General features: G+C 39.3%; 1 pseudogene across 1 annotated transcript in view; it reads right to left on the reverse strand.

Moving 5' to 3' along the window:
• Positions 1–829: 829 nt before the first annotated feature.
• The window catches only part of LOC311143398 (activin receptor type-1C-like), a 55,097-nt pseudogene continuing 33,090 nt past the window's right edge, over positions 830–22,836 (reverse strand). The window contains exons 7-8 of the transcript in view: positions 7,500–7,630; positions 830–955 (exon numbers count right to left, since the gene is read on the reverse strand). The product of the transcript in view is annotated as an activin receptor type-1C-like (transcript). The remainder of the gene's footprint in view (positions 956–7,499; positions 7,631–22,836) is intronic.

Below are 22,836 nucleotides of genomic sequence, written 5' to 3' on the forward strand. Positions count from 1 at the left end.
CTATCATGGATGGTCAGTCCTTGCATCCATAGCTCTGTCTATGAATTTGAGAGTAGTTACATTTCTCCAGCCCCATCCCTCAGCTGTTTACCAAAATAGCGGTGGGGTGTCCACTTTGTCATTGATATTGTTTGAAATGCAGATTGCCCCTTTAACAATAATATATTATATTAACATATTATTATTATATATATATATATATATCAAAAATATATATGGATGAGAAATAGAATAGGGTGGGGAGGGGGAAGCACCCAAGTAACAGCTATCTTTATTGATGTAGACCATGGGTGTCCTTTACTATCAGGCATAGCAGTGAGTGCATTACTCAGTAACATTTACAGTCATTTTGCATGTTGCCTAGCACTACATACATTATTATATGGCATGAAGCATTCAATGTGCAACTTCAAGCTTTGGGCACTTAAAAACATCTGAGGTAGCAGAGGAAAATCGGTACATTGTAAATCATCCTAAAAGGTCACAGTTTCATTTCCTGTTCCTTCTGGATTGGTTGATCCAGTTCCAGTCACACAGTGTTCCCTGCTGGATAGCAACAGTAGGTTCCTTTGGCATCACAAGCTGAGAATGCACACTGCTGGGTCATATTCATTAGTGCACAACATAGCAAACGTTTTACAATGAAAATTAGAGTTTCTTATTTTACAAATTCAGGTAGACTCCTCCCTGCTTCGGCCTGTTTTATTCTGTTTGGTTTCTAATGAATTACCACCCAGTTGAGGGTTTCAGTGTGGTCCTGAGCATGCTTTTCTCCCGACCAATAACAGTACATTGGGGGATGCGCCAGCCAGTGGGCTAGCTTACCTAGCTAATCTTTGATGTCCTTGAGTACAGTCACCTGAGAGACGGTTTTCTTGACCCTCAATGCGGTGAGGCGAGCTGCAGCATTGGCGTACCAGCACTCACGCATCAGCTTGCCAATCACCCGCAGAGCCTGACGAAGGAGGGGTTTTTATCAAATCAACAGGCCCAGATTTTACATGGTCAGACCAGGTTTTTAATGGTAATTTAGCATAGGCTCTTATCCAGAGCAACTTACAGTAAGTGCATTCAACTAAGGTACAATGCCTTCAGAAAGTATTCATACCCCTTGACTTATTCCACATTTTGTTGTGTTACAGCCTGAATTCAAAATTGATTAAAAATAATAATCTCATCCATCTACACACAACACCCCATAATGACAAAGTGAAAACATGATTTTAGAAATGTTTGCAAATATATAGAAAATAAAATACATAAATATCTCATTTACGTAAGTAGTCACACCCCTGAGTCAATACTTTGTAGAAGCACCTTTAGCAGCGATTGAGTCTTTCTGGGTAAGTCTCTAAGAGCTTTCCACACCTGGATTGTGCAACATTTGCCCATTATTATTTTCATAATTCTTCAAGCGCTGTCAAATTGGTTGTTGATCATTGCCAGACAAACAATTTCAGGTCTTGCCATAGATTTTTAACTAGATTTAAGTCAAAACTGTAACTTGGCCACTCAGTAACATTCACTATCTTCTTGGTAAGCAACTCCAGTGTAGGTTTGCCCTTGTGTTTTAGGTTATTGTCCTGCTGAAAGGTAAATTCATCTCCCACTGTCTGGTGCAAATCAAATGTTATTGGTCACATACACATATTTAGCAGATGCTCCAACAGTGCAGTAATATCTAACAATTCACAACAATACATACAAATCTAAAAAGTAAAATAATGGAATTAAGAAATATTTAAATAAATATTATGAAGAGCAATGTCGGAGTGGCATAGACTAAAATACAGTAGAATAGAATACAGTATATACACATACAGTGGGGGAAAAAAGTATTTAGTCAGCCACCAATTGTGCAAGTTCTCCCACTTAAAAAGATGAGAGAGGCCTGTCATTTTCATCATAGGTACACGTCAACTATGACAGACAAATTGAGGAGAAAAAAATCCAGAAAATCACATTGTAGGATTTTTTATGAATTTATTTGCAAATTATGGTGGAAAATAAGTATTTGGTCACCTACAAACAAGCAAGATTTGTGGCTCTCACAGACCTGTAACTTCTTCTTTAAGAGGCTCCTCTGTCCTCCACTCGTTACCTGTATTAATGGCACCTGTTTGAACTTGTTATCAGTATAAAAGACACCTGTCCACAACCTCACACCTCCAAACTCCACTATGGCCAAGACCAAAGAGCTGTCAAAGGACACCAGAAACAAAATTGTAGACCTGCACCAGGCTGGGAAGATTGAATCTGCAATAGGTAAGCAGCTTGGTTTGAAGAAATCAACTGTGGGATCAATTATTAGGAAATGGAAGACATACAAGACCACTGATAATCTCCCTCGATCTGGGGCTCCACGCAAGATCTCACCCCGTGGGGTCAAAATGATCACAAGAACGGTGAGCAAAAATCCCAGAACCACACGGGGGGACCTAGTGAATGACCTGCAGAGAGCTGGGACCAAAGTAACAAAGCCTACCATCAGTAACACACTACGCCGCCAGGGACTCAAATCCTGCAGTGCCAGACGTGTCCCCCTGCTTAAGCCAGTACATGTCCAGGCCCGTCTGAAGTTTGCTAGAGTGCATTTGGATGATCCAGAAGAGGATTGGGAGAATGTCATATGGTCAGATGAAACCAAAATAGAACCTTTTGGTAAAAACTCAACTCGTCGTGTTTGGAGGACAAAGAATGCTGAGTTGCATCCAAAGAACACCATACCTACTGTGAAGCATGGGGGTGGAAACATCATGCTTTGGGGCTGTTTTTCTGCAAAGGGACCAGGACGACTGATCCGTGTAAAGGAAAGAATGAATGGGGCCATGTATCGTGAGATTTTGAGTGAAAACCTCCTTCCATCAGCAAGGGCATTGAAGATGAAACGTGGCTGGGTCTTTCAGCATGACAATGATCCCAAACACACCGCCTGGGCAACGAAGGAGTGGCTTCATAAGAAGCATTTCAAGGTCCTGGAGTGGCCTAGCCAGTCTCCAGATCTCAACCCCATAGAAAATCTTTGGAGGGAGTTGAAAGTCCGTGTTGCCCAGCGACAGCCCCAAAACATCACTGCTCTAGAGGAGATTTGCATGGAGGAATGGGCCAAAATACCAGCAACAATGTGTGAAAACCTTGTGAAGACTTACAGAAAACATTTGACCTGTGTCATTGCCAACAAAGGGTATATAACAAAGTATTGAGAAACTTTTGTTATTAACTTATTTTCCACCATAATTTGCTAATAAATTCATTACAAATCCTACAATGTGATTTTCAGGATTTTTTCTAATTTTGTCTGTCATAGTTGACGTGTACCTATGATGAAAATTACAGGCCTCTCTCATCTTTTTAAGTGGGAGAACTTGCACAATTGGTGGCTGACTAAATACTTTTTTCCCCCACTGTATGAGATGAGTAAAGCAAAAATATGTAAACATTATTAAAGTGGCCAGTGATTTCAAGTCTATGTATATAGGGCAGCAGCCTCTAAGGTGCAGGGTTATGTAACCGGGTGGAAGCTGCCTAGTGATGGCTATTTAACAGTGATGGCCTTGATATAGAATCTGTCTTTCCAGTCTCTCGGTCCCAGCTTTGATGCACCTGTACTGACCTCGCCTTCTGGATGATAGCGGGGTGAACAGGCAGTGACTCGGGTGGTTGTTGTCCTTGATTATCTTTTTGGCCTTCCTGTGACATCGGGTGCTGTAGGTGTCCTGGAGGGCAGGTAGTTTGCCGCCGATGATGCGTTGGGCAGACCGCACCACCCTCTGGAGAGCCCTGCGGTTACAGGTGGTGCAGTTGCCGTACCAGGCGGTGATACAGCCCAACAGGATGCTCTCAATTGTGCATCTGTAAAAGTTTGTGAAGGTTTTAGGTGCCAAGCCAAATTTCTTCAGCCTCCTGAGGTTGAAGAGGCTCTGTTGCGCCTTCCTCACCACACTGTCTGTGTGGGTGGACCATTTCAGATCGTCAGTGATGTGTACGCCGAGGAACTTGAAGCTTTCGACCTTCTCCACTGCGGTCCTGTCAATGTGAGAACACACCCTTCTGGGGCCCCTGTGTTGAGGATCAGCGAAGTGGAGGTGTTGTTTCCTACCTTCACCACCTGGGGGCGGCCCGTCAGGAAGTCCAGGACCCAGTTGCACAGGGCGGGGTTCAGACCCAGGGCCCCAAGCTTAATGATGAACTTGGAGGGTTCATTCCAGATGGAATAGGGCAGTGTTCAGTGTGATGGCGATTGCATCGTCTGTGGATCTATTGGGGCGGTAAGCAAATTGAAGTGGGTCTAGGGTGTCAGGTAAGGTAGAGGTGATATGATCCTTAACAAGCCTCTCAAAGTACTTCATGATGACAGAAGTGAGTGCTACGGGGCGATAGTCATGTAGTTCAGTTACCTTTGCTTTCTTGGGAATAGGAACAATGGTAGACATCTTGAAGCAAGTGGCGCCGACAGATAGGGCACCTCTGCTTCTAGCTCCTACGCAACTTTGCAGCATTTTTTTTGTGTCATTTCTTACATTATTAGCCCAGGCATTTTGTGTTATTACATAGAGCCGGAAATAACTTTTGGATATCAGACCGGCGGTAACTCACCAGCATTACGACCAGGAATACAACTTTCCCGAATTGGATCCTTTGTTCGTACCCCCCAGGGCAATTGAACTGATTCCAGAGGCTGATCCAAAACACCGCCGGCGGAGAAGAGGTAGCCGGAGTGGACTTCTAGTTACTCGCTAATGTTCAGTCTCTGGATAATAAAGTAGACGAGCTCAGGGCGAGAATCTCCTTCCAGAAAGACATCAGAGATTGTAACATACTCTGTTTCACGGAAACATGGCTCTCTCTGAATATATTTTCTTCGTCCATTCAGCCAGCTGGGCTCAGTACATCACGCAGCCAGGAATAAAGAACTCTCCGGGAAGAAGAAAGGCGTTTCATGATTAACTACTCATGGTGTGATTGTGATAACATACAGAAACTCAAGTCCTTTTGTTCACCTGACCTAGAATACCTCACAATCAAATGCCGACCATATTACCTCCCAAGAGAATTATCTTTGGTTATAGTCACAGCAGTGTATATTCCCCCTCAAGCAGATACCACGACGGCCCTAAAAGAACTACACTGTACTTTATGCAAACTGTAAACCACATATCCTGAGGCCGCATTTATTGTAACTGGGGATTTTAACAAAGCAAATTTGAGGAAAACGCTACCGAAGTTCTATCAACACATTGACTGTAGCACTCGCTCTGAGAAAACGTTAGACCACTGCTAGTCAGCTTTTTTCGAAATCCCTACAAGGCCCTCCCCCGCCCTCCCTTCGGCAAATCTGATCACGACTCCATTTTGATCCTCCCTTCCTATAGGCAGAAACTCACAGGAAGTACCCGTGCTAAGTACTATTCAACGCTGGTCTGACCAATCTGAATCCATGTTTCAAGACTGTTTTGATCACGCGGACTGGGATATGTTCCGAGTAGCCTCTGAGAATAACATTGACGAATATGCGTATACGGTGACTGAGTTCATCAGGAAGTGTATAGGAGATGTTGTACCCACTGTGACTATTAAAACCTACCCAAACCAGAAACCATGGATAGATGGCAGCATTCGCACAAAACTGAAAGCGCGAACCACCGCATTTAACCATGGCAAATGGGAATATGGCCGAATACAAACAGTGTAGTTATTCCCTCCGTAAGGCAATCAAACAGGCAAAACGTCAGTATAGAGACAAAGTGGAGTCGCAACTCAACTGCTCTGACACGAGACGTATGTGGCAGGGTCTACAGACAATCACGGACTACAAAAGGAAAACCAGCCACGTGGCGGACACCGACGTCTTGCTTCCGGACAAGCTAAACACCTTCGTCCACTTTGAGGATAACACAGTGCCACCAACGCGGCCCGCTACCAAGGACTGTGGGCTCTCCTTCTCCGTGGCCGATGTGAGTAAGACATTTAAGCGTGTTAACCCTCGCAAGGCTACTGGCCCAGACGGCATCCCTAGCTGTGTCCTCAGAGCATGCGCAGACCAGCTGGCTGGAGTGTTTATGGACATATTCAATCTCTCCCTATTCCAATCTGTTGTCCCCACTTGCTTCAAGATGTCCACCATTGATTTACGGAAATCCTCTAGGATTTTGCCTGTGCTTAGCTCCATTCCGTTTATTTTTTATCCTTAAAAACTCCCAAAGTCCTTAATGATTACAAGCATACCCATAACATGATGCAGCCACCACTATGATTGAAAATATGGAGTGGTACTCAGTAATGTGTTGTATTGGATTTGCCCCAAACATAACACTTTGTATTCAGGACAAGAAGTTAATTGCTTTGCCACATTTTTTGTAGTATTACTTTTAGTGCCTTGTTGCAAACAGGATGCATGTTTTGGAATATTTATATTCTGTATAGGTTTCCTTCTTTTCACTCTGTCAATTAGGTTAGTATTGTGGACTAACTACAATGTTGTTGATCCATACTCAGTTTTCTCCTATCACAGTCATTAAAGTATTTAACTGTTTTAAAGTCACCATTGGCCTCATGGTGAAATCCCTGAACGGTTTCCTTCCTCTCCGCCTGTATCTTTGTAGTGACTGGGTGTATTGATACACCATCCAAAGTGTAATTAATACATTCACCATGCTCAAAGGGATATTCTTTGTCTGCTTTTTAAAATGTTTACCAATCTACCAATAGGTGCCTTTCTTTGCAAGGCATTGGAAAACCACCCTGGTCTTTGTGGTTGTATCTGTGTTTAAATTCACTGCTCGACTGAAGGACCTTACAGATAATTGTATGTGTGGGGTGCAGAGATGAGGTAGTCATTCAAAAATCATGTTAAACAGTGAGTCGATGCAACTTATTATATGACTTGTTAAGCAAATGTTTACTCCTGAACTTATTTAGGCTTGCCATTACAAAGGGGTTGAATACTTATTGACTCAAGATATTTCAGCTTTTCATTTGTAAAGATTTCGAAAAAACATAATTCCATTTTGACATTATGGGGTATTGTGTGTAGGCCAGTGACAAAAAAACCTCAATTAAATCCTTTTTAAATTCAGGCTGTAACAACAAAATGTGGCTGTAACAACAAAATGTGGAAAAGGTCAAGGGGTGTGAATACTTTCTGACTGCACTGTAGGTAACACAACCCTATATCACAGTCATCGCAAGTAAAAACCTATATAAAAACAGCAGCTCAATTTACAGAGGTACAATTCAAAATGCTAACCAAGCCACAATACAGTATACTGTATTTACCCTATGGCCCTGTAGTTTTTAAAGCAAAAAAATTATAAAATATCCCAGTCTAGGGTTGCAAAATTCTGGTAACTTTCACAAAATTCCCAGGCTTCCCGGTTGGAGGATTCACAGATTTACTGCTGATTACAGGAATCTTCCAACTGGGATTTCTGGAAAACCTGGACATTTTGGGAAAATTACCACAATTCAGCAACCTTATTACAGTCAGAATCTTATCTCACCTCGCAGCTCTGCCACTGGTTGGGAATGTTGGGTCTCAGTTTCTGGTCACAGACGATCTTTCTCATGTCCTCCACAGAGGGATCTGAAGGTACCGTATCATAGTAAGGCAACTGGAAATCTTCTTGAAGTCCTGTGGAAAAAAAAGACATTTTTTTTTTGATCAGTGCCCTGGCACAAATGTACCTCCCTTCATCAGTTCCATGGCAATATTAAACATTTTGTTTATTCATTATCAGTGGTAATATAATCATTCTTGAAAAAGGTCCCAAACAGTGAAAATCATGTTTTTCATCCAATTTGATGATATTTGGATGAAACCAGTTCATAGTAGGTTGATCCAAGTATTGAAAATTACAGTAGCTGGTACATTGACAAAGTTCATAATAAAGTTACTGGTCCCCTCCCTCCCACCAATGTCAAACACTTGGATTCAGGAGGCAGTCATTACTTCTGGCATTATGCAACGTCACATAACGCTGGACATTATATACACCAATGGTGTAGTGTCAAATATTTTTATAACTAAACCAAGATAGACCACAGCCCGTCGTTTCAAATGGGAACAAATGAGTCACAGTGGGCAGAACAAGCAAGGAGGTGGGCAGAGCCAAGCACGAGCTAGCGAGATCCTATTGGCGCAATCTAGCATGCATTTGCATATTTCCATTAGGTTACGCCTACTCTGTGAAGTGTGCGTGTGCAATAACTCAATTTGACTTTGCACTCCTTCTAAACAACGGCATTTTTTAAAACTTTGGCAAAGGGTAACGTCTAAAAAACATAGTCCAATCGGTTCGTAACATATTTTAGTTTTGGGAACAGAAAATTGTATTGCGATTAAATGTTTCATAGATGAGAAAATTAGCAGAATGTCGTCCAAACTCCATCTCGTTCCATCTTCTCCCACTGCCGGCCACAGGACTTCCTCTCACTACCATATTTGGTAGTGAATGGAAACGCCAAGCGGATGCTTCACATTTATACAGTACCAGTCAAAATTTGATTTGAATGTTGTCCACAAAAGGAGTTGCGGTGTATATAATATTTGTAATTTATTTAATAATATTTGTAATTTATTTAATTGTGTGGGTTATTGTCGTTTGTCTCATTGGGGCTAATCATCATGATTGGGGGGTTATTATTACTTAACTTTCCATCTCCTTTTGTCTTTCCACTATCATCAAGCTGTGTAATGAGACATTTTAGAAAATTCACACAGCTTCCCAGTCAACCACCGCAGCAGGAATGCTGTGATACAAAATCACAGCATATCCCCCAAGGCAAAGAAGGGGGATATTCTGTGAAGCCTGTGAAGACCAACCCAACATACTGTAAGTCATAGTTATTCATTTCAAATCAACTGAGCATTTCAGGCACACACATTGAAAAGTTTCAGCAAAAAGTGCATGACCAAATATTGCATATTTCAAATTGAGTGCTTAAAAAATAACAGAAAACACATTGTAGAATGAGTAGATCACTACATAAACGAATTGATAGCATCATAACTCAGAGCAGTAAATAAAAGGAAATTAAATTCACTACCCATTTAACAAACATTTCCCTTTTCAAAAAAAAATGACATGCTAGGTAGACAGGCTCCTGGATCTCCTTTTCAACGAGGTCACCCTTGATCCAGCGCCGTATATGGTGAAGCTGTGTGCGCTGTCCATCCCAGGACCCCAGTTTGCCCAGTGTGAGAAGCCTGACAAGGAGGAGGCCATAGCTGGATTTGTGTCCCACTTCAATCTTGGGAATGACTGAAGCCAAGTGGGTGACTGAAGCCTGCTTGACTGAAGCAGGGCACATGGATCCCCCTCCTCTCCCGCTCCCCTCCCCATCAATCTCTGTAGTCGGTTGCATTTCCTAAAGCCTAAGTAATTCACTTTTACGTGATATGATATCATATTTTGTTACATTACTTTTTAAAGCATTCAGACGGGAGATGAGTGTTACAAATTGTACAAATCAATGGCGGCCGGGTGCCTATATTAGGCTTATGGATCCCCAAAAAAATATTCTGTCAAATGATGTCTTACCATTATTTCTCACCTTTATTTCTCATGAGTGTTCATGTTGATCAATAATTTGGCTATACTGGCCCATTGTAAATTATCAAATAAATGTCTGATCAATAGATACTATTCTGAACATAGTAATTTATCATGTTAATGCAGAGGCACCAATAAAGTGTCCAGTACACTTATTGAATGCTGTTTTTATGTACATTCCCTTATGTCTAAGCTTTTAAGGTGACTCAGGCTTTACTCATTCTTGTGAAGAGGTGTATCAGTGAACTGTATTTTGTAATTATACTGAACAACTAAAATATAAACGCAACATGTAAAGTGTTGGTCCTATGTTTCATGTGCTGAAATAAAAGATCCCAAAAATGATCCATACACACAAAAAGCTTATTTCTCTCAACTTTTGTGCACAAATTTGTTTACATCCATGTTAGTGAGCATTTATCCTTTGCCAAAATAATCCTTCCACCTGACAGGTGTGGCATATCAAGAAGCTGATTAAACAGCATGATCATTACACAGGTGCACATTCTGCTGGGGACAATAAAAGGCCACTCTAAAATGTACAGTTTTGTCACACAACACAATGCCACAGATGTCTCAAGTTCTGAGGGAGCATGAAATTGGCATGCTAACTGCAGGAATGTCCACCAGAGCTGTTGCCAGAGAACTGAATGTTCATTTTTTTACCATAAGTGTCACGTTCGTTGAGTACAGGATTGGACCAAGGTGCAGCGTGGAATGCATACATGTTTATTTATTAATTAAACACTGACAAAACAACGTAACGTGAAGCTCACAATGGCTACACACAAACAAGCCAAACCAGTCCATTAAAAAAATTGGAGGCCCCTTACACTTCAGTGTTGTGATGCAAAAATTATAGCAAAATGTATAGCGCATAGAATTGAAAAGGTATTGTCGGATATTATTCATTCTAATCAGACAGGTTTTTTACATGGAAGATACATTGGAGATAATATAAGGCAAGTATTGGAAACAAAAGAACACTATGGAAAATATGGGAAACCAGGCCTGCTATTCATAGCAGACTTCGAAAAGGCATTTGATAAAGTACGACTGGGGTTTATATATAAATGCCTGGAGCATTTCAATTTTGGAGAATCTCTTGTAAAATGGGTCAAAATCATGTATAGTAACCCTAGGTGTAAAATAGTAAATAATGGCTATTTCTCAGAAAGTTTTAAACTGTCAAGAGGAGTGAAACAAGGTTGTCCACTATCAGCATTTCTATTTATTGTGGCCAGATGTTAGCTATTAAAATCAGATCCAATAATAATAGAGGATTAGAAATCCAGGGCTTAAAAACAAAAAGGTGTCATTGTACGCTGATGATTCAAGTTTTCTTTTAAATCCACAACTAGAATCCCTCCACAGCCTCATAGAGGATCTAGATACATTTTCTAACCTCTCTGGATTACAACCAAATTATGACAAATGTACTATATTACGTATTGGATCACTAAAAAATACAATTTTTACATTACCATGTAGTTTACCAATAAAATGGTCTGATGGTGATGTGGATATACTTGGAATACATATCCCAAAGGAAATAAATGATCTCACTTCAATACATTTTAATAGAAAGTTAGCAAAGATAGATAAGATCTTACTACCATGGAAAGGTAAATACCTGTCAATTTGTGGAAAAATGATTATCCCAGTTTACCTATTTGCTTATGGTCTTGCCTACACCTAGCGAACGTTTTTTTTAATTATACGAGAAAAAAAAAAACATTACATTTTATTTGGAACGGCAAGCCAGACAAAATTAAAAGGGCCTATTTATATAATGAATATGAATTTGGAGGACAGAAATTATTAAATATTAAAGCATTAGACCTATCACTAAAAGCTTCAGTCATACAAAAGTTATACTTAAATCCGAACTGGTTCTCAAGCTATGGTAATATTGTATGTATCATTAAGGAAAATGTTGGGAAATGTCTAAGATAAAATATAGTAAACATGATTGACATTTTATAAGTCCAGATGCATGTTTAAATAAGGAATATAGTCAATACAATGTGTAAACATGCTTAAATGAATGTATGCATTTTATTTTTAAAAGTGTCTGAGCCACGTCACCAATATAATGAGATAAGGGGAAGAGGCCATATGGAAAAGCGCCCATGGTCTTTTGGAGTAAACAACATGTGTTGTTGGACTTTGAAAGATAATAGTGGCGTGGCAGTTAAAGAAGTTAATCAGTGATCTTAAGGGGAGTAGCTTTGTAAGCTATGTATACATGACTGTGCATTTGTGTGTTATATAAGAGATCTCTAAGCAAAAGAGAGACAGTTGTTCCATGGCGCAAGCTCAGCTTTGTTATGCAATAAAGTCTAATTCTTGGATTCACAAGCTCCGGTCTCTTGAGAAATATATCTTTAAGTTGACTACTTTTCAGTCAAATATTTCTACCACATAATTGGCGACCTTTTGCCAGGAGTTGAAAAATAGGGACCAGAGACGGTATACATCTGCAGTTGTGAAACGGCTTGGACGGACCATACAAACAAAAGCGGCCTCTTTTAAAAGGTAAGCCAAGTTCTTACTTATATAGTATAACGTTTGTGTGGTCCGATCCGGGGCTCGGCAACATCTAAAGAAATACCAAGTAGGTCTCTCCAAATTTAAGAACCAGAAAATTAAAAACTAGGAGCTTTTGAATTTAAGAATACATGTCGCTGTTGTTTGTCTGAACCATCTGTTCAATTGATTTGATTCATATGATTCATTAGATTCATCCTGCTGATCGCTTTGTCTGAGTCATTTCGGCACGGGTGGTTGTCCATCTGGTTGAGCGATCAGACAATAACATGTTAAGTCCTGCGAATACCGCTCTAGACGTGTAGTGGAAGTGAATCGTCTTGAGGACTGCTTAGGTAGGCAGAAATCCTGTGTAATACCGCTCCTTTTTCTGTGTTGAGGAAGTGTAACAGAAAAAAATAGGGCAGAATTTACAGGTCGCTTAGGAAAGCGTAGTAGAAGTCCAGGTGTGTCGAGGAAGTGTAACACCTAGGGGGCTAAATAAATAGAATTCCTGTGGATACCGCTTTGGAGAGCTAAAATTAGCACTCCAGAGGTCTGAACGGGCAGGTGGCTACCTACGGTTACCGCTCTAATGATAAATTCTTTGTTAGAGGTCTGCTCGGGTAGGTAGGGCATCATCCTGTGTTGTGGTGATGCCAAAATTAGGTAGGGTCGATCAGGTAAAAAAAGTTAGGTCATCCGGCGTAGGTGACACCATAAATTGGAGTAACACCGGTCATCCTGAGTAGGTGAACGGGTTAAATAGCTACCAGGGCTTCAAAATATTGAGAAAGTGTTAAATAGAGTAGGTCTGCTCATCTCGTATGGGTGAATGGGTTGCTTGGGCGGCTGTGAGTCATTCAACTGTCTGATTCATTTGGGCACAAGTGGCTGCTCATCTGTGTGAGTGAGAATAATAAGAAATCCGGCAAGTAAATAGCCTTTCTGTAAGGAAAGGAAATATATTTGAGGTTGTTTGAAGCTTCTGTCTGATGGAGAAAGGGCGTGCCCAATCTCACATTAGGAAAGAGAAGAATAAATGGTGCGTGGATATTCATTGACCAACTGAGTGTAGAAAATTCACGTTACCAGGAGGCGTAGAATAAATCCTGTTGGAGGAACAGGTCACGTGTACCGGTGTGGTCATATGACGTCTATGCATTGTATTTTGATAAATCTTTTAGGGTATGTTTCTGACATTATATTTAGAAACTTTAGAGGTGATATAGTATTATGATAAATTGACTACAGTAAACTAATAACTAGGATAGGGTTAACATTCCAAATTTGGGCCCTTTGATAGAATAAAATATTCCTGTAGGTTATACAAATAGTAATTAAGGGCGTTTGAGGACAACATTGTATAAATATGGAATAAGAGTGGTATAATGGTGTAAATTAGTCGCACTCTGAAGTTTGAATGATGAGATATAGAGGTGTGTTTGATAATTATATATACGTTAGAATAATAAGCTTTTCTTGTAAATTACATCTTGGAGTTTCGTACAACAATGCCTGTCATAGAATTTTGTAGGATCAGGGAATAGTGACCAGCATATATGATTCTAGGAGGATTCTATGACTGAGGGAAAGGATTTGGGTAATTTGTTGTTTGTTCCGCTGAGACTAGATGGTGATTAACTGATTTGTGGCAATAAAGAATAATTAGAAACATGAATGGTTTGGTAGATATGAATATATTGGAATATAATGAATTTTATGTGAGTGTGATTTAATACGAGGGATTGGATAAAATTATAGGTGTTGACTTGCCCAAACACGTAGACGTACGTGGAAATGGGAGAGAGTACATAGGACATGTGGTAGAATTAAGCATTATAATAAACTATCTATTATTTCAGAAGCAGAGGTAAGATAGTCAAGAAATTTTAGTATGTTAGGGGAAAATATAATTCATTTGGTTAGGTCGTTAGATCTGTTTCCAAATCAATGAATGTGGGGTTTGACTCGTTGACTGTTAAATTGTATACGTTGAGCGTGTGAGATCTGTGTCCTTCAAAAGCTATTTTCTGATAAGGTGTGGTATGTGCCAGATACTATAACTACTGACCATTATCATTGGAATAAAGGAGGATTAACTTGTCATTTCAATTAAGCATAGATTCTGCATCGCTGAACAGAGTCTAGGTTTTCTAAGTATAGTTTAGCTATAGTTGTGGGTTGTTTAGATTGAAGGAACATTCAGGATAAGACTGGACGATCTAGTAGCCTGAGTCTTTTCAGACTGAAGGACTCACTTATTCAACGTGAAAGAAGGAGGAGTGTCTATAGTCTAAATCAGAAAGGACAGTTGCATTTGAATAGCGGACTGGCAATTTGGATAAGAGATTTGGCCATAATTTGAATTGTTTAGGTAGACTGGAATGAAAGTAAGGTATTATAATAGTATGAATATAAATATATTATTAGTTATTGTTGGGATGTGAATAGACTTTACTAATGCCATGAATTAGTTTCCGGTTAAAAGAGAGTCATACTTGCTTGACTGTATCGAGCTGAAATAGATATTTGAAGCAAGTTTGAATAGCTGGATGGAAAACATTTATTTGACAAAATTCTAATTGTTATTACTTTATTCTATGGTTTGCGTGACATCAGTAATGTATGCGAATAGTTGGTGAATTGTAGAATGATAATGTATTTTCGTTACGTGAAATAGGGAATGCAAGGAGCTTTGGCTTTTATTCTGAGTGAATAGCACCAATTTATAGTGGGTTCTAGATTTTTTGAATAAACAAACTTATATTTTAAACTAAAGTAATGCAATAGGCTACAATTATAACATTATCAGAAAAAGGCACTATACGCTCATCTGTGGTCCTCTGTAGCTCAGTTGGTAGAGCACGGTGCTTGCAATGCCAGGGTTGGGTGTTCGATTCCCAAGGGGGGCTAGTATAAGTATAATAATGTCGTTTGGAATAAGAGCATCTGCTAAAATGTTAACGGACATGGAGCGGAGAGTACGTGGTAGTCATTGAATAAGGTTTTGCTAGATTAAACGAGTGACAATGGTGGAATATGTCTATAGATAAATTGGATTGTGATGAATGGATGATTTCAATATATGATGGTAAACTACAGCAAGTGTTTGGTGTTACTTGTAGCTTACTTAGAAAGGATAGTTAATTCATTCTGATAATGGCAGAGTGATGGTTTAATTGCGTGGCTATGATTTTAGTTGATTACAAGAGAAATAGGATATAGTTTATGACGCATGGAGAAGTGAATGTCTTATATGGTAATAGATCAACTGAACCAAACATGACGTTACTACGGCAATTTAGGATGGTTAATGTTGTTAAGTTAGTTTTTAAACCCTATGATAGAGGTAAATGCAGAACGCTGTTTGAAAGTGTTTTATTAGGTCTGCTAGTAAAAATGGAAGAATTTCCATTTTTGTCTGTGGGTGTTAAACATTGGGGCTTGCTGAAACGTGAGAACGCTATAAGGGACATTATGGGTTAAGTTAGGTGTACAAGGGCCGCGTATGTTGTAGGATGTCGTGGAAGGTTGAATATTATTGGCAGGAAATTGATAGCTAGTTAGCGGTGAGAGCTAGTGCGGTTTTCGTTGGGTGACGTCACTTGCTCTATGAACTGGAAGTAGATGCTTTGTGTGGCATTGGTGGAGCAACGGGTAACGGTGCTTCGGTGGTGAATCCTGTCGATGTGTGCAGAGGGTCCCTGGTTCGAATGCAGTAAGGGACAGAAAGCAAATCTTTTACATTGATGCCATTGATGTGAATTACTGGTTTCATTGATAACATTATAGGAAAGATGTTGTCCTACCAATCCATGTCGGATAGGATAACAGTGATTAAAATTGCATATTGGTGAATTGGATGTTTTATTGGTTTTTACTATAAATATAAAATAATTTGTCATCTGTTGAGGTACCGTTATGAGGGAAATTAGCAGTAGAGTATGATAGATATTGTAGAGGGTTTAAAAAATAAGTTAATTGGGTGATGAGACAGGTTGACTTGATGTTGAATGGGATTGTTTAATATAAGTAATTATTTATATTTAGGAGAATGAGAATATGTTATTAGGTAGTATTGCTTTGTGGAGACGATTTACTAATGAAGAACCTGTCTTGATAGTTGAATAAGGAACGATATTTGATAATTGATCATTTTATTATGACATTATATAGTTTGTTTAAACAGCAGTGAGTTATGATGATGTTTTATTACTTCAGATAACGATAATTTGTTTATAGTACGTTGAACCTTGGGAGGTAGTTGTTGCTGTTGGCTTGATGGATTAAGTAGACATCTTTTTATGGGTTTTGGATTATGAAACAATAAGTTTATATTTTAAAGAAAAAAAAGAGAACATCAATGCAACAGTTTGCGACGTTTAAATTACTAAAATGGGGTTATAGGTTTATATTAACATAATAGTTAACATAATAAAACGTGTTATTATCTAGTGTCTTCTAAGTGGGAGTTTCTTTTAAGGGTTGATGGGAGTCTCCTATAATATTATGTTAGGGGTAAGGTAGGACACAATGTATCAAACAATTTTAAATTGATGCTGGGGTTAATGATTGTTGATGAGATAGGACTGGGGATATATGTATGATGTTTTGTGTGTAATTACTATCTTTGGATTGTTGATTATATGTTAACGACATGTATACTTTCTCTTCCAGGAACATGGGGATTTCTTTATTGGGAGGTTAAAAAAGTCTGTAGGCTAGGGTGGAACTAGTGAGTAAAATTAAGAAGTTTTATTTTTAGGTTGTCATAGGGAGCTACCAAAATAAATAAGGCCTGGCCATTTTTGTTTGTTTATTGTTTTACTATATGGTGTTCGAATAACCACAAACAAACTACTTAGTATGAAATGTTAGTTGTATAGGATTTTTATTTCTATTTGGGGTTTTTAGATGGGATGGAAGTGAAATATCTTAAAGGGGCATACACATGTAATTTGGGTTTTATTTATTGAGGGATAAGTAAATATGTGTGATTTATGTTGAAAAGAGTTGTACTAAGGACTTACAACATTTATGAAAGGTCTTGATGGTTGTTAGGAGTAGTATACTATTGGATGAAACAATTCATTGAATGATTTCAATTACCTCTGAAATCTGTCCTGGCTTTATAGTGTGACCTGATCACCCGCACTATAAATTCTAGAGGCATGCTGAATTAGGGGGTTAGATAAAATAAGGATAATTGTGAAGAAGTTTATAATTTGGAAAAAATCCTATATATAAATTAGTCGAAACAGGTCAAGGATGTAGTGAGAGGGTTAGTCCTGAAGGAGAGGTATTCCTTGAAAAGTGTTATGGAATACAGTTAAGTAAAGATATGCTCAAGGGTTGTCATTTTAAGGTTAGTTATTATTTTAGGTTTGATAGGCAATATTGTTTTGTTTTGTTTTTTGTACACATGAATCACGATGTGATGCATGTGTCCAAGGGGGGAAGTTGGGATTACAGAGGTTTTAATGTTTTATTATGGTTTTGTGGGGAAATATGCAAGGTGTATTAAGGATATGAGCAGTAGTAATAATGTGTTATGGGTTAGGTTAAATCATTTTTTGTTTTTGTGATAGGAGGCATGGGGTAGAGGTGGTCTGTCTATGAGATAAGTGGACTACAACAAGCTGGAAGCAGGTGTGCTTCATAATCTCAAGGCTTCTCTTGACGGATGAGAGGACATGAGTAGCATACTGTGTCTCACTTAACCTAACAATGCTCTTAAGATTTTATTTTCATGGGTGAAGATAACTCTGCCCAACTAAGTAGGAGTCTGAGCATTCTCTGCGCCCTGGAGACTATGTGATGGCAAAAGACTACAGAAGAAAGAGCTGGAAAGACTAAGTGGAGGGGCCTGTACCAGGTGTTGTTGGCTACCTTAATGATGGTAAAAGTGGTGGAGACAGATACTCAGATCCATGTTTCCCACTATAGGAGTGTTCCAACCTCAGCCATTGGGTAGCATTGTTGTCTTTTGTGTGTGTCTGTGCTTGTGTCTTTGCAGCAGTAACCCTGAGCTTCCCTATGGGTAGGCTGATTGAAGGACACTCTTCGCAGACCGATGTCGATAGATTGAGAGGGACTCTGGCTGACCCGGAGACCCTAGTGATGGAAGAAGGTTAACAGCTAAAGTGACCATACATCGTTGTCCAGGTTACACCTACGGCGGTACGGATAGAGGGGAGCGCGATCGGGTATCATCTAAGCCATTGTACCAGAGTGAGGAAACTGATGATTAAGAGACCACCGAGACTTTCAAGACCTCCAAGACGCACCAGAAATCCTCATCATTGATTTCTCTGTACTTGACTAGTTCCCTAAAAATAAGGGGAATGGGGTACTGATAATAGTAGAGAGCTGAAGAACAAGACATAAAAGGGATATAGACAGGATTAGAAAGTATATTCTTGCACAGGCAGGAACCATAACTAAAATGCAGGAAGGGATCACTATTAAAATACAAGGGTTAAAATATTATTGGTGTGTGAGGAACCAGCACAAAGAGTATGGGGAAGTCACATGGGGTAGTGTGACTTTAAGATAATGAAAGAAAGAGACAGGTGAATCATAGACATAAGGAGAACAGTCCAAGACTTAGATAAACAATTTGATGTAGTACTTAGTGTTAGAGTTCCAGGGGGAAGTGTTGTTGGAGTAGTTATTCCTTGGGAAAGTGCACTGAACCCTGTACATGTTAGAGCCATACCAAATACAGAAGAAAGGGAATTGAAGGAGCCGTTAAACAATGATTGGTATAGATGAGTACAATATATTGCATTAAAATTAAATAAAAGAATAGTCTAATATGCACCACATCTCCGTTTTAAATAGTTAACAGTAGTTCAACATCTTCACAGTTACTAGGACTGTGTGCTAGGATTCAATCATAATTGTTGTAATGTTTAGGACATTTTAATTATAAAAAAAATTATGATCAACCAGGATGAAGAGAGAAGTGTAAGCAATTGTTGGAATAGGAACAAGGAAAATGGAAACACCAGAGTAATGTCAAATAGATTATGAGCAAAAATATAGGAATGTTAAAGTAAAACAATTGGGTTATATAGTTTGGGAGAATTCAAGGGAGAATGTGAAAATAGGGGGTGTTTAAACAGATAGCCTTTGGAATACAGGGACCCCTCAAAGAAAAATCTATCGGGCATTAGATAGAAATGGGTATTAAGAATGAGTGATGAAACATAAGACATGTAGACAATGTTAATAGGAATGTTTTGGATTGGAAATGAACTCGAACTAAACTGTTATGATCTGTCCTTTCCTGAGGTTACTACGGATGGTGTCGTAATGCATTGCAGAGATAATTTGGTCCAGAGCGGTGTAAACCTCAATAAAAACAAAAAACCCTCTACTCGGCTGAAGAGGAACAACAAAGGCGTTGAAGACGTTCCTGTCTGACACCACTTCTGCCAGGAGACCTGAATCCAGCATCAAATCAAAGCAATCAATTGCCTTCTCTTTTGTGCCTTTTCTTTCAAGAATGTGAGGAAAGAGGTCTATGCAAATGCAACGTTCTTCCTAGTTTGGGTATACTGGTTTGCACATGGACAAAACAGAATGATGGTGAGGTGGGGCGGTTCAGGTGTGACATTGGAATTGGGACATTGCTATGGGTAATCCAAGATGAACTATGAAGCTATCTGAAGAACATAATGAAGACGCCAGAAGATTGAGTGCCGGTAGAGGAAGGGACTGTTAGTTGAGGTAGTATGTTGATTAAGGAGGTATTATACACTACTAAATTTATAGTAATTTGGACAATGCATTAGGGTACTGATCTGTTGTAATTCTCGTTATGAGGAAGTTAATGCTAGAATTATTATAATATAAATATACATTCGGCCAGTGTCAATATGTGCCAAGGTGAGAGTTTTAACTTTGAATGATGGAACAAAGGTGACTAACTAAGAATTGCCATTCCAAAGTTGGTTTGGGTAATTAATTTGATTATGATTATAAATTATAAGTGGACTGATTGATCTGAATAACTTATTAATATTAATGCTTAGTGATGTTGACATGGCAATTACTTGATTAGATATGGATATTGATTATTTTGATTGTTATAATACTTGTGATATGGGTGAAAAAGGTTATGTAAGCTAAAGATATTGACACCATTTTTAAACATGTCCTAGATCAGGGGTGTCAAACTCATTTTAGCTCAGGGGCCACATGGAGGAAAATCTATTCCCAAGTGGGCCGGACCGGAAAAATCATGGTATATATAACTTAAAAACAACAACTTCAGATTGTTTTCTTTGTTTTAATACGATCAACATACAACATAAAGCTGGAGCCTGAGGACAGTGTGTCCAAAATAGTACAAGCACAACATCACTATTAATCATAAAACACGTCAAGTTTATTAGAAAATTTTAAAGAAAAAGAACAAACACACAATGCCTCAGTGATTAACAGAACTGCTTCACAGATCACAGAACTATATCAGGGTGTCATTTCTCAGGCAGAAATGTAGATAAAAATAATGAAATCCTGTTCCCCAAACAAGTGCAAGAACCACAGAGTCAAGAATAGGTTAAATATACAAATAAAATAAAATCAATTAAAAACAATAGCACATCAACATAAAAACATATAAACATAAAGCTGGAGCCTGAGGACAGTGTCCAAAAGCACAACATCACTATTAATCATAAAACACCTCAAGTTATTTGAAAGTTCTGAGGACAAAGAACACACAAACACACAATGCCTCAGTGATTAACAGAACTGTTTCACAGATCACAGAACTATATCAGGGTGTCATTTCTCAGGCAGAAATGTAGATACAAATAATGAAATCCTGTTCCCCAAACAAGTGCAAGAACCACAGAGTCAAGAATAGGTTAAATATACAAATAAAATAAAATCAATTAAAAACAATAGCACATCAACATAAAAACATAAATCTGAAAGCGTTGCTCAAACTCCCGTAACAGTCCCGTTAGTTTATCTTTGAACCGCTTCATGTCTGCCACATGTTGGGTCCCGCACACATTTTTCAGACAGGGGAAGTGAGCTGCATCACCACCGGCAAGTTGCGTCTCCCACAATGACAGCTTCAACTTGAAAGAACGTATGCTGTCATAATACTGCGTGACAACTTTGTTGCGCCCTTGCAGCTGTTTGTTCAAGTTATTCAGGTGCTCTGTAACATCCACCATAAATTCAAGGTCCGGCATCCATTCTGCGGAATGAAATTCTAACACTGGTTTGCCCTTTTCTTCCATGAACTGTTCAATTTCTTCTCGTAAATCAAAGAAACGCCTCAGCACAGCACCTCGGCTTAACCATCTTACCTCAGTGTGGTATGGCAGGCCATAGATGTGGTCTTTCTCTCTGAGAAGGCTGTCAAACTGACGGTGATTCAGGCTTCTGGATCAGATGAAATTAACAGTTTGGATGACCACCTTCATGACGTTATCCATCTTTAATGACTTGCAACACAAAGCCTCCTGGTGCAAAATACAGTGAAAAGTCAAAAAATCACGTCCTCCATTTGCAGATTGCACTTTCTCTCTGAACTCTGTCACAACGCCTGCTTTTTTCCCGATCATTGAGGGCGCACCATCTGTAGCCAGGCTGACAGCGCGGGACCAGTCCACTCCGACCCTGTCCAGCGCACCGACGAGTGCGGTAAAAATATCAGCTGCTGTCGTTGTATCTGTCATCGGCACCAACTCCACGAACTCCTCAGTGACGGTCAATGTGTCATCAACTCCGCGGATGAAAAAATGGCCAGTTGTGCAACATCTGTAATGTCCGTGCTTTCATCAATTGCAACGGAAAACGCAATAAATGACTTTACTTTTTGCTTCAACTGGCTGTCCAAATCCACTGAAAGATCGGAAATCCTGTCTGCAACTGTGTTTCTTGTCAGGCTGATATTTGCAAAAGCCTGCCGCTTTTCAGGGCACACAATCTCCGCTGCCTTCATCATGCATGTTTTTACAAATTCACCTTCACTAAATGGTTTTGAAGCCACTGCGATTTCATTAGCAATGAGGTAGCTAGCTTTCACTGCAGCGTCACTGATGTCTCGGCTGTGAGTAAACACAGACTGCTGTTTCTTCAGACCCGCCAACAGTTCATTCACCTTCTCTCATCTCCGCTGTCCTTGAAAGTTGTCATATTTGTCGGCATGAAGACTCACATAGTGGCGACGAAGGTTATATTCTTTCAGCACTGCAACATGCTCTGAACACACCAAACATACAGCTTTCCCATTCAATTCCGTGATTAAATAGGATGACAATTTTTCTTGGAACACTCTGCACTCTGCGTCCACTTCTCTTTTTTGACAGAGACATATTGGGGCAATGAGGGTGCCAAAGCACATAATGTTAAAAGTAGAAGCCGTAATAAATATCGCGGGCAAAACAAAGTAGCTCATTGGCTGCACGTGCTTGACCTACTTGCTCTGCCCCGGTATAAACAGTTTGCTTGCTTAACACAATTGTTATTGCGCCATCCAGTGGACGCAATTGGAACAGCAGTTTATTTAATTGAAAAATTGCAGTGCAATGTTTTTTATTTTTTTATTTTATTTTAATCATCTCGCGGGCCGGATTAAACCTGTTTGCGGGCCTGATCCGGCCCGCACGTTTGACACCCCTGTCCTAGATATTATTGTTAAGACAAAGTTGCATATGTTGATGTGATAGGATACTAACACATATATGGGAAATGCTATAACTAAACAAAAGTGGGGAGCATTGTT

This window comes from Coregonus lavaretus (assembly GCF_964263955.1).
Source record: "Coregonus lavaretus genome assembly, chromosome: 16".
Classification (NCBI taxonomy): domain Eukaryota; kingdom Metazoa; phylum Chordata; class Actinopteri; order Salmoniformes; family Salmonidae; genus Coregonus; species Coregonus lavaretus.